We start from the raw sequence: 12,438 nt of genomic DNA on the forward strand, positions 1-12,438 counted from the left end.
ACCCATAATTGGATAAATTTTTTAACTGCCAGCACTACCAACGCTGCAGGTAAACCCCGTCTATTGAGTTACCTGTACTACCATTGCCAATGCTGTTGCCAGAAACTGGTGGCAGAGCGCTCTCCCTTCAATTGCAACAATCACTATCCATTAAAGAGGGGAGGAGGGTGTTCAGGTAAGTATTACAATATTAGTTTTATAATGAAAACTTCATATTGCAATACACCACCTGAACACCTGAATTAGCCCAATTAACAACATTTAAATGGAGGTGGGATCAATGTCCTTCAGATAGAATGACATGAAGACTGACGCCGACTTCCAGGTTGCTGCTTCCAAAATCGATGATACCGAATATAGTTCCTTAGAAAAGCCGAAGAGGTAGCTATTCCCCTAATGGAATGTGCTCTTGGGCGTGAATTGCTGCTGCCAGGATAAGCACAAGAGTTACCTGTAGCCTGAGAAATAACTTCTCGTAAGAAAAAACTAACCTCATTCTTTGAAATGGCCCTAGAGGGGTTCCTTGGCGAAACAAATAACGTCCTCGGATGTGGCAAGAGCTATTCTGTGCATGCCAAATATGCCTTTAATGCATGAACCGGACAAATGCACATTTCTAGATTGTCACCTCCCACAAAATCCTCAAGAAAGGAGACTTTAAAAGCTCTCAGCAAGGGACTGGTCTCTGATTCCGACTTGGCGACGAACTTTGGTAAATAGGAGAGAGATATCCTTACCTGAGAAAAATACTGTTCTAGATACTGCTTGGGTCTCTCCCACTCTCTTCACTGTAGCAAGCGAAACCAAGAAGAACACTTTCTTAGTCAGATCTCTCAGTAATAATTCCTCTAACGGCTCGTAACTCGAAGTTCTCAACATATTTAAGACTTCCGCTAAATCCCACGAAGGGGTCTGAAGTGGAATCATTGGGTGCTCAATTTTGAGACTTTAGGAGGTCGTGCAATACCCTGCTGTTCGACAATTCCAGAAGATGAAAATAGAAAGTACTACTCAGCACAGACCTATACCCTGTTTTTGTCGAGTAGGACAACTTCTTATGTTTCCTGAGGAACAGGAGGAAATCCGCAATCTCGCAATGGTAGGGCAGGAGATGCTATGCCCTTCCCTCCTACACCAGCTTCTGTACATTGACCACCTAACTTGATACAGCTTCCTACTAGACTTTCTTAGACACAAGGAAAGCTGGTGAGCCACTTCCTTAGAGAGGCCTGTACTATGTGCCTCTTGCTGGATAGTCTCCACGCAGCAAGGTTGAGCATGTGCAGGTTCTGATGATAGTAATGAAAATGGGGTTGTCTGAGTAGATCTCCTTTTCGGGAGGATCACAGGAGGTTCTTCTAACATTTCTAAAAGGTCTGGGAACCAAGGTCTCTAGGGCCAAAAAGGGACTATCAGCCATTTGAGTTCTCGTGCTGGTTCTCAGCTTGCCTAATACCTGATATATTAAACCGAAGGGGGGAAAGGCGTACACCTGGAGGTTGTCCCACGAGTGGAGCACCGCATCTGTCCCACAAGACATGGGATCCGCTACCGGAGAGAAGTAGACTGGTAGCCAAAAATTTAGTCTTTTGGCAAAAAGATCTACTGATGCCGGCATCTCTATAGCAAGAGCTGCACTTCCTCTTGCACTAAAGTCCACTCGCCCCCAAGTACCTCCCGTGACCGACTCAACGCATCCGCCAATACGTTGAGTTTCCCCTCAATGAACTGATGACCTTGTTCTCCTGTTCCCTTAGGTATGCCAATGCTGTCATGTTGTCCAAGAAGAGCGCTACCGCCTTTCCCTCGACTAACTCAGAAAACTGTATTAGCGCCTCTTCTACTGCTCTCAACTTGCGGCAATTGATCGATTCCTCCCGATCCGGATCCCTCCAAAGGCCCTTGGCCTGAGTTTCCTCTAAGGTTGCACCTCAACCTTGATCTGAGGTATCTGTGTACAGATGAACGTCTGGAATCGGGAGGGCCAGACTAACGCCAGCGGTCAGATGAGATTCCTCTGACCACCACCGAAGATCCTCTAGGCAGGAATCATCCCAGACTACCACTGCCCTCTCTTCCCGAAAGTCCCAAGGATTCCCGAGACATGCCTGCAGAGAGAGCATCCAGAGACAAGATCCTGGAATGAGAAGGGAGAGAGAAGACATTCTCCCCAACAAACTTCTCCATTCGCTCACTGGTTGAGCCCTTTGTGATCTGAAGTTCTCCAACTGACTGAGGATAGCCAACACTCACTCTTGCGTCAGGGAAGCCCTAAAACGACGAGTCTGAATCGTCATGCCTAGATATGATTCTGAATCCCTGATGGTGCATTATAGCTGATACCGGAGACATTACCCTCGTAAACACCTGCAGTGCAGTGGACAGCCTGAAGCTGAGGACTTTGAACTGGAAAGTTCCGGGTAGACCCGAGAAGTGAAGGAACTTCAAAGATTCCTGATGCGCAGGAATCTGGAAATAGGCGTCCTTGAGGTCCACCGAAATCATCCAGTCGTCTCTCTGAACTGACATACCTCAGCACCGACTGGGAAGTTTCCATGTGGAATTTGGTGGAAACCACAAGGTGACTGAGACCCGACAAGTCTATAATAGGTCTCCACGAACCTCCCGCCTTGGCGGTCACAAAAATCCGCCAGTAAAAGCCCAGCGAAGGAGGAGCAGGCTCCATCGCTCCCTTCTCTAACAGAGACTGAATCTCCGCTGCCAAGGCTATTCCCCTGATGGAGGACGGGGAATAACTGGGAAGGTGAATAGGAGGATCGGATAGAGAGGGAACGGAAAGGAATCTTTCATCTGTTCCCAAGGGCCTCCACTACCCAACGCTCCACATCCCACATCTTCCTGATGTCCGCAAAGTGGTTCAGACACCCCTCTGCTAGTGTCGACGGGGCAACATCCCCTACTTGCGAAAACCCCTCTTTGATGATGAAGGCTTAGAAGTCACCGTTGGACGAGCCTTAGTGGAAAACTGCATTTTCTTAGGGGACCTAGCAGGTGACCGAGAACCCGTAAGCTTACCTGGGGAAGGTATGTGCGAACCCTTTGGAGATCTAACACCTTGTGCCGCCACCCGTATCGTTGCCTGTTGTGACTCCACTGCTGATGTAGAAGAAACTAAATTAACCATAGACGCAACCTCCTCCTCTCTGAAAAGTCTGTCGCAGAGTGCGAGGGGCACCCTCGACAGAGCCCTCTTATGTATATCTGGGAAGTGGGGAGGAAGATGGCTCAAAAATAATTCCCTCCACTTCTTTCCAATAAAGGTTGTACAAGCCACCGAGATGTTTGCTTGATGAGCCAACCCCATCGAAACCGATGTAATTAAATTGTCGAATGAAACAGTCTCTCTTCAAGAAGCCCATCAGACCAGACAACATCCACATAGAATGTGAGAGAGCTTCGTAATGGTTTTGAAAGGTGTCCTCTAATATGGTCGCTTCTCGTAAGGTGATTCCTACCTGCCTAGACAACGAGGGAACTCTGGACAAAAGCGCCTCTACGGATTCATTCAAGGGAACTCTTATACCAGATGAAGGGTTACCCACTACACCATACAAGTTCTTCCTGGGTGGAAGTAGAGAAGAATCCTGCCTACCCGAACCCACCATTGAAGCTAATCTAGCATCTGCCTCCCTCAAGGCCTGCTCCACCCGACCGAATCAAGGCAACTTACAGGACATGCGAGGTACCGTAGGTTTTGTAGAATATAGTTCCTCGAACATCGCCTGACTAGGATGTACTGGATCCTCTGACACTCTTGACTGAGGAAACAAATTATGAATGAATTCCACAATCCTTTTATGCTCACTTTCTCCCACTTGGGGAAGGTTCTCTTCAGCAAAAGGGATTTCTTCCTCCAAAGACGTCTCCCTATCAGCATCCTCGGGTCGGAGAGGGGCAGGACAAGAGACAGGACGAACGTCCACATTACCTGACTGCAAAGAGGGGGAACCCAATGATTCCCTATACCTGGAATCTTGACCTAAAATACCCTGAAGAATTCCTGTACTAACTGCAACCGGTTGTGAATGAACACTCTCCTAAGAGAGTCGACGCAGCTCGTGGGGTTGTCGCACTGCCAACAACCAGGTGTGCCAATTCCGAAACAAGCCTACCTGAGGCCGCCCCACCCCCTGTGGGAAACACTCGGATGGACTGCCTTACCACCAATGACGAACAATGATGCAATCAGTGCATAAAACGCAGCTGACCTAAGCAAACCGGGTTCCAACGGAACTGAGGTTGAAGCACATGCCCTTAACCTCCCCCAGTGACCTGTGCCAACACCTGAGAACGAAGCCACAACACCTGAAACATGGCCCATGTTTTTAACCAGAGGGGAGCCCGCCAAAGCGGAAAAAAACCCCACCAGAGCGATATTGTTTGTACCCAAGTGAACCATACCAGCACCTATTATCAGAGAAGCCACAATACCTGAACCAGTCAAACAACCCAACATCCTATTCGGATGGGGAACCGCCGCAACGGCCCTAACAAAACCAGAAGAAGCACCCGCCATAGCAGCGACATGTGAACTAGAAGAGGGAGCCTCTATCCCTACAACCCCCGCCACCTTTAGAAAAGGAAACCACTGCACCCTGAGGAAGGTTTGAGAAAGACATCAAAGGAGAAGAGAAAAAGGACGAGGTCATACCTGGTACAACTACTGGAACCCCAACCAAAGAAATCGGGCAGGAAGAAGATCCGCCCACTAGGCTCACACTGACAGGTGCGCCAAGGGAGAGGGTTCCACTTACTGGATCCGATGCGCCTCCACCTGCTTAACACTCTCCGGACAAAAGGAAGGAAACCCCGCAGCTCACAGACCTGAGAGAGCAACAGACGAAGCGCTCGTTTCACCTAACTCTAGGGCATGACTCTTTCCTAAATCCGACAAATCATGCTTTAACTCTGACATATTGCCTAACTGCCCCTTTGCAGAAACCTCCGCTTTTGAGCGCGGGAAACCAGAAGATCAGGACACCTCCTGAGGCAAACCAACCAGAAGGGCCTGCTAGCAGACTGACGAAGTAACCAAGGTATGCCCCGAAAGAGGAGAGTGAGAAAGGATTTGAGAAGTAGATTTTGTTGACAAGGTGTGAAGGGAAACATTAGGGATAGAAGGAAAAACAGATGTAAGAGAAGCTGGAGAGGAAGAAGAGGCCATTCTTTTAAGTGAAAGAAAATACATAGATTCCCCTCCCCGCTGATATTCCTGAAACATATCACCAGAAAACTTGGGAAAATTCTTAATGACATGATCCCGAATGTCAGAGAAACCTAAGTGATAACACTGTCCAACCAGTAATCTATAATTTTGTGACAAACCTAAAATGTTAGTGTTATATTCTGCCAAATTAAACGTCAACTCATCAAGAAAACTACCACCAGCCCCTGAATCTGTACTAGATCCAGCTTGGAAGAAGAAGGGATGGCATCTAAACCTTCCCCAGCAGACCCCGCTTCAGTCACTGACTTACTGGATGACTTATGGTCCTTGTCCTTCTGAAAACTCAAAGATGGAAACAAAACTTCCGCAGGATCCAAGGGCGATCCTGCAAAGGCAGCCGAACCTGAACCCAAAAGCCACTGCTCTTGCAACTTCTCATCCTTAAAATCTACACTAAGATCCCTGACAGTCTTGGTCTCGCCTATTACTAAATCACCCTCTTTACTACACTTTTGGGGGAAAGGGGGGATTCTGCTGTTGACACTGCCTGCTCTGTGCCAGGGGGGACGACGGATCCTGCCCTCTCGGCTTGCGGTTCCTCATAACCCCCAGTACCCGTTAGGGCTGGTTCTGGAACAGGCAGGGGAGCTGAAAAAGAATGGTTAGAGTCACACTCCTATTATTATCCCTATACTGGTTCAATTTTGTCATTAAATCAGCAAAAAGACTATACGTACTCTGTCCATCTGGTCCAATGACCAGTCCTTACACTCCTGACATCTCAATTGACCCCACACTGCACCTCCTTACAACTAATGCAACATGAATGTCTGTCATGCTTTAGGGTACTCATCCGCTTCTTGCAGGCAATACAAGACCGATGCACTGCCCCATAGCCGCTGTAAGGTTGTTCCGGAGGCGTAGCAGATTAAGACGACTTCGAAGGTACAGCTGGGGAAGTTTCCTTCTGAGGAGTGGCCATTGGTAGCAAAGTCCAACAATGCCTTAGTCAAGTCAAAAACCAACAGAGGTCCAAAATCGTATCCAAAACGTAATCCAAGATGCATCAACTGAAAATGCAGGCCAAATCTGTGAGGGTCAGGCTAACAGACCAAAATTTTTGCTCGAGCTAGGATGCGTCCTAATGCTTGAGCGAACAAGAAGCAATTGAAGGGAGAGCACTCAACCAGCCAGTTCTGGCAACACTCAGTAGACAGGGTTTACCTGCAGCGTTAGTAGCGCTGGCATTTTAAAAAATTACCCAATTATCTGTGGGGATATAGTTTGGGCTGGTCAGTGACCAGGGCTAATTCAGGTGTTCAGGTGGTGTATTGCAATATTCAATTTTATCAATAGACAAGGGTGACTTTAAATACATAAATTGCTGAAAACCAACCATAACTTGTTTTAACACAACTTAACGTACAAATGAGTATCCTGTGCAGTAAGTCTTCCAATTGACAATTTCTAAAATAACACTTCCATTAACCAATCACATACTCACCCTGTGCTGCTGCTCCACATAAGGAGGAAGGAAAAGATCATTAATCCCAGAATTTTGCTCAACCAAATTCTCAGACAAAATACTGTGCTTTTCTAGCTGAACAGAGCTTGATCATGGAGCAACCCAACCACAGTTCCCAATGGGGCGGGGAGAGGTGTCCAAGGAACAGTGGGTAACGTCCCTCGGGTAGAATGGGGTGAACGTAGTCTGTTTCCAGACCCTTCATCATTACCTTCAACATTGAAATGTTCTTCCAAAACCCTAGGAATGGACCCAAACCCCTGACTTTAAAAGCTCTTGTCCAAACTTAATGATAGCCATGCTCCCTTAGGGAGTCAAACTCACTTGATCACTTCATGAAGCCACAAAAAAGGGAGTTCCTAGACATCTCAATTTTATGCGCTAGAAATGGACCCAAGTCCCTGAATTTATAAGCTCTTGTCCAAACTTAACGACTGTCATTCTCCCTTACAAACTCATTCGATCACTTCATGAAGCCAGAAAAAAAAGGGAGTTCCTAGCCATCTCAATTTTATGCAAGCCTATAATAACAAAGTTGCCACACTCTGGCCTAAGAGGATAGAACATTAAAATGATATTGTTATAATACAATAAAGTTTCATACATACTTACCTGGCAGATATATACATAGCTAAGACTCCGTCGTCCCCGACAGAAATTCAAATTTCGCGCCACTCGCTACCGGTAGGTCAGGTGATCTACCTGCCTGCCCTGGGCGGCAGGACTAGGAACCATTCCCGTTTTCTATCATATTTTCTCTCTTCCACCTGTCTCCTGCGGGGAGGCTGGGTGGGCCGGCATTAATCAGTATATATCTGCCAGGTAAGTATGTATGAAAACTTTATTGTATTATAACAATATCATTTTCATACAATGAACTTACCTGTCATATATATACATAGCTGATTGGCACCCTTTGGTGGAGGTCAGAGGACAGCTAATATGGAATAGACAGGTAAACAACATATGTTGTAGGTATAAAAGAAAAAACCTTGGTTCCTACCTGATAGGTGGTAGACTTCGTGGCTGTAGCCCGGTAGTCTGCATCACCTCAAGACTTTAGCGAGATATTAGATCTATGGCTAGAGTTCTTGTGGGTCTGTCGATGGGTATAAGAACCGCTTACTCGGCAGAGCCTAAAAGGACTTTGTCAATGGGTACTGGACCACTTTTCTATGACAACACACCTTGGAAGGAGCATAAAACAATCCCGACCACCTGATCCTAACCACCATGTTAGTATATAGAATGTTCTGAGTTATCCCGAACTCATAACAAACAACCCATACTCTCAAACGAAAAACTCATTCATACAAAAATTCTCAAAAAAAAATTTTAATACTCCCCTAAAAGATCACAAGAGTTCTTACTGAACAACAGTGACTGGCCGCCAGTGCAGCACGAGCCCTCTTTGTCAGCAGAAATCTAGAACATATCTAGTAGAAGGTATGTACAAATTTAAGGATTGGTGTTTGCTCGTACCCAGTATTGTATCCTCCGATACAAAAGGTCACAGAGAAAAACATTTCTCGTAGGTCACGCGAACGTCTTTAAGATAGTGAGATGCAAAAACTGAATTGCACCTCCAATATGTCGTGTCAATGATTTTCTTTAATGACATATTCTTCTGAAAAAAGAGAGACGTCGCCACTGCTCTAACTTCATGGGCTTTTACTCTTAAAAGCGGAAAAAGAGTCGTCAGGACGAACTTGTGAGCATCCGTAATGACGCTCCTAATGAAGAAAGCTAATGCATTCTTAGACATGATTCTTGTGGGGTCCTTAATCGAACACCAAAGACTTTGTCTAGAGCCTCCCATTTGTTTCTTTCTTTGTAAAAAGAACTTCAAGGCTCTTACCGGGCAAGAGACCTCTCTGTTTCTCCCTACTAGACTCGATAAGCCTTTGATCTCGAATCTCTTGGGCCAGGGATACGATGGATTTTCATTCTTCGCTAGAAAAAAGAGTTCTAAACAGCAAAAAAGGCCGAGTCTTTGTTAAAGCGACTTCATCTTCTAGGGCATGAAGTTCGCCAACTCTTTTGGCTGTCGCCAAAGATAGGAGAAACAAGCATTTTCCTTTTTTTTGTTTTTATATCCTGAACGAAGCTACGTGGGGAGGCTCAAATCTGTCATACGAAAGGAACTTGAGAACTACGTCCAGGTTCCAGCTGGGAGGAGTTAGTTTCCTTCCGATTTTGCCGTTTCAAACGTCTAATCAAGTCGTGTAGATCTTTATTCTCAGCAATGTCTAGGCCTCTGTTTCTAATACTGCCGAAGCATGCTCCTGTATCCTTTGATCGTCGATACAGACAAATGAGAGACCTCTCTCAAGAACAAAAGGAAATCAGCGATTTCAGTTATAGAGGTACTGGAGGAGGACAACTTCTTAGACTTACACCACCTTCTGAATACCTCCCACTTCGACTGATAGACTCGTCTAGTGGAAGCTCTGCGGGCTCTAGCGATAGCGCTTGCGCTTCGCGAGAAACCCCCTCGCTCTGACAAGTCTTTCGATAGTCGAAAGGCAGTCAGAGCGAGAGCGGGGAGGTTTTGATGAAACCTCTCGAAGTGTGGCTGTCTGAGAAGATCCATCCTTTTTGGAAGGGATCTTGGGAAGGTCTACTGTCCACTTCCAGCACCTCTGCAAACCAATCTTGTGCTGGCCAAAACGGGGCTATCATGGGTCATCCTTGTCCCGTTTGGACGCTACGAACTTCTCAACACTTGTCCCAGGATTTTGAAAGGGGGGGCGGGAAAGAAAGCGTACACGTCCACAGAGACCAGTCCAGCAGGAAGGTGTCGACCACGAGAGCTCTTGGGTCTTCCACCACTGAACAAAAGACTTCCCAGCCTTTGGAAAGGAATGTGGCGAACAGATCTACGTGAGGAGTTGCCCCAAAGATCCCAAAGACTCTGACACACCTCTGAATGAAGAGTCCATTCTGTGTGAAGGACCTGGCTTCTCCTGCTCAGTCTGTCCGCCCTGACGTTTCTCGTCCCCTGAACAAATCTTGTCAGGAGGAGATGTTTCTTTGTGAGGCCCAAATTAGCAGATCTCTTGCTATCTCGTAAAGCGACACTGAGTGCGTTCCTCCTTGCTTCCGAATGTAGGACAGGGCTGTAGTGTTGTCCACATTCACTTGGACCACACTGTTCGTACAAAGGGTTCGAAGAACTTTAGCGCCAAGTGAACTGCTAGAAGTTCTTTGCAATTTATGTGCCAGGACACCTGTGCTGCCTTCCAGGTGCCTGACACTTCTCTCGGTCCTAGTGTTGCTCCCCAACCCTTCTCCGATGCGTCGGAATACAACACTCGGCTTGGGTTCGGAACTTCCAGAGAAATTCCCTTGTTCTCTTTTAGAGGGGACAACCAACCATTGCAGGTGTGGTTCATCTCCATTGGAAGGAGAAAACTGTCGGAGAGAAGTCCCGTCTTCCAGTTCCAAGATCTCCTTAGGAAAAACTGAAGAGGGCGAAGATGTAGTCTTCCTAGAGGAAAGAATTGTTTCGAGCGAGGAAAGGGTGCTAGCAGGCTAACCATTCCCTCGCCGAAGTCCGTTCTTTCCTAATAAGAGAGAGACTTTTTCCAAGCCTCTCACGATTCTCTCTTGCGAAGGAAATACTCGAAAAACCCCGAGAATCCATCTGAATCCCCAGATAGACCAAGTTCTATCTGGGAATCAGCTGTGACTTCTCGAGGTTCACGGAGTAGAAGTTTATCCCAACGCTATCAGGTCAGGGTCAAAGAAAGGTCCTCCAAACACTGCTCTTCTGTTCTGGCCCTGATGAGCCAATCGTCCAAATATAGAGAGATGTTGACTGCCTTTGAGGTGAAGAAACCTCGCCACATTCCTCATCAGGTTGTGAAGACCTGAGGAGCTGTGGACAGGCCGAAACACAAGGCCCTGAACTGAAAGATCCTTCCCCCCGTCATGAAACGGAGGTACTTCTTCGACGAAGGGTGAATCGGGACATGAAAATAGGCGTCCTGGAGATCCAGCGACACCATCCAATCTCCTTGACGTAACGCCGCAAGGACTGAGGCCGAAGTCTCCATAGAGAACTTCTCCTTTCGAACGAACTTGTTCAGAGCGCTGACATCTAGAACTGGTCTCCAGCCCCCGAGGCTTTCGCAACCAGGAAAGCCGATTGTAAAACCCCGGAGAGTTTTGCTCTAGAACCAGTTCTATAGCTCTTTTGTCCCACATTTGATTCACCATCAGACGAAGAGTATCCCTCAGTACAGGTCCCTGTTATCTGGCTGACAGTTTCCCGCGGAATGGTCGTTAGTGGAGGACTGTCTTGGAAGGGGATAAGATATCCCTTCCTGATTATGGACATGGAAGAGGCGTCTGAGTTTATGAGTGACCAGGCGTCTGCAAATTCGAGAAGCCTGGCCCCCACTGGTGTTTGGAGGCTGTTTGTCTCACTTCCCTTTCTTAAAGGACGGGAAGGAGCCTTACCTACCTCCTCTCAAGACCTCTTCTCTTAGAGGTAGCTCTGGAGAGAGGCCCTCCTCGAAAGGGCTGAACCGTAGAAGTCGGTCCTTTCTTGTCAACTGAACAGTGGTCTCTTCTTCCTTGCAGTTTGCAGGAGAAGATCCTGAGTCGCCTTCTCAGTCAGTGATCGAGAAAATGTCCTTCATAACTGAGAAGGAAACAGGAAGTCAGACATGGGAGCGAAAACCAGGGCTGCTCTCGTGAGGGAGAAACTGCCTGGTTAGGAAGGAAACTAAAATACTCCTCTTCTTAAGGAGTACTGCTCCGAAAAGAGAGGAGATTTCTCCCTGATCCGTCTTGTACCGCCTTGTCAATACAAGCAAGAATACTCAGAATGACTTCGGGGTCAAGACCATCCGAGTCATGAGCTTTCTTAGACATCACCCCAAGGGACCAGTCTAGGAAATTAAAAACACTTCCAAAATATGGAAGAGTCCCTTGAGGAGATGATCCGTCTCCGAAATCGGCCCACGACACGCGGAGCTCCATTCAAAGCGTGTCTCCTTGACGAGTCAACCAAGGTTGAAAAGTCCGCTTCGGCTGCCGCTGGGAGAGAAAGGCCCATGTTCTCCCCAGTTCGGTACCAGAAACCCTCTCTTGCCAGAAAGTATGGCTGGAGGCATACAGAAGGTGGTCCTGCCCAAGATCCTTCTTAGACAACATCATTTGTCTAAGGACTGCAAGCGCTCTCTTCATAGAGATCGTAGGTCTCATCTTCAAGACCGACGAAGACTTTAGGCACAATCGCAACTCGAAAACAGTGATCGAGGCGAAGGAGGAGCGGGCAGGAGTTAAAGAATCTCTGTATTCCCGTAAAAGAAGGTCAGTCAGAACTTTATAGTTCGAGACTCCTTCTCTACCGTCACCCTCTTCTTCCGAATCTCCTTCTACACCTTGTGGAGAATCGGCCTGAAAAACGAGAGGATCTTCCTCTCCCGTTCTCTCTCTACTGAGGTGACAAATCCTACTAGGAGAGGGGCTCATAGAGTGAACCGACTCTCTCTCAAGTCTAAGTCTCGCGTCTGCTTGACTTCTCGCGCTGAACAGCTCCTCGCGCTTGGCTGGCGCCCCGCGCTTGTCTGGCGCCTCGCGCCTGTCTTGCGCCTCGCGCTTGGCCTGGCGCTTCACGCTTGGCTGGAGCGTGTAGCCTGGCTGGCATCTCGCGCCTGGCTGACGTCTCGCGCTTGTCTGGCGCCTCACGCAATGTTGACTCCTCGCGCCTGGC

The 12,438-nt window shown here is 47.5% G+C and overlaps 1 protein-coding gene across 3 annotated transcripts in view; it reads right to left on the reverse strand.

Annotated features, from left to right (window-relative positions):
• LOC135212154 (DNA-directed RNA polymerase II subunit RPB9-like) overlaps positions 1-12,438 on the reverse strand; it is a 44,147-nt gene that overhangs the window by 17,378 nt on the left and 14,331 nt on the right. Inside the window, exon 1 of one of the 3 annotated variants that reach the window (XM_064245576.1) lies at positions 6,693-6,727. The exons of the other annotated variants lie outside the window; for them this stretch is intronic. The gene's annotated coding sequence lies outside the window, so the exon portion shown is untranslated. Of the gene's footprint in view, positions 1-6,692; positions 6,728-12,438 lie in introns of those variants that run through there. 3 annotated transcript variants of the gene reach the window in all.

The sequence above is a fragment of the Macrobrachium nipponense genome, chromosome 40 (assembly GCF_015104395.2).
Source record: "Macrobrachium nipponense isolate FS-2020 chromosome 40, ASM1510439v2, whole genome shotgun sequence".
Classification (NCBI taxonomy): domain Eukaryota; kingdom Metazoa; phylum Arthropoda; class Malacostraca; order Decapoda; family Palaemonidae; genus Macrobrachium; species Macrobrachium nipponense.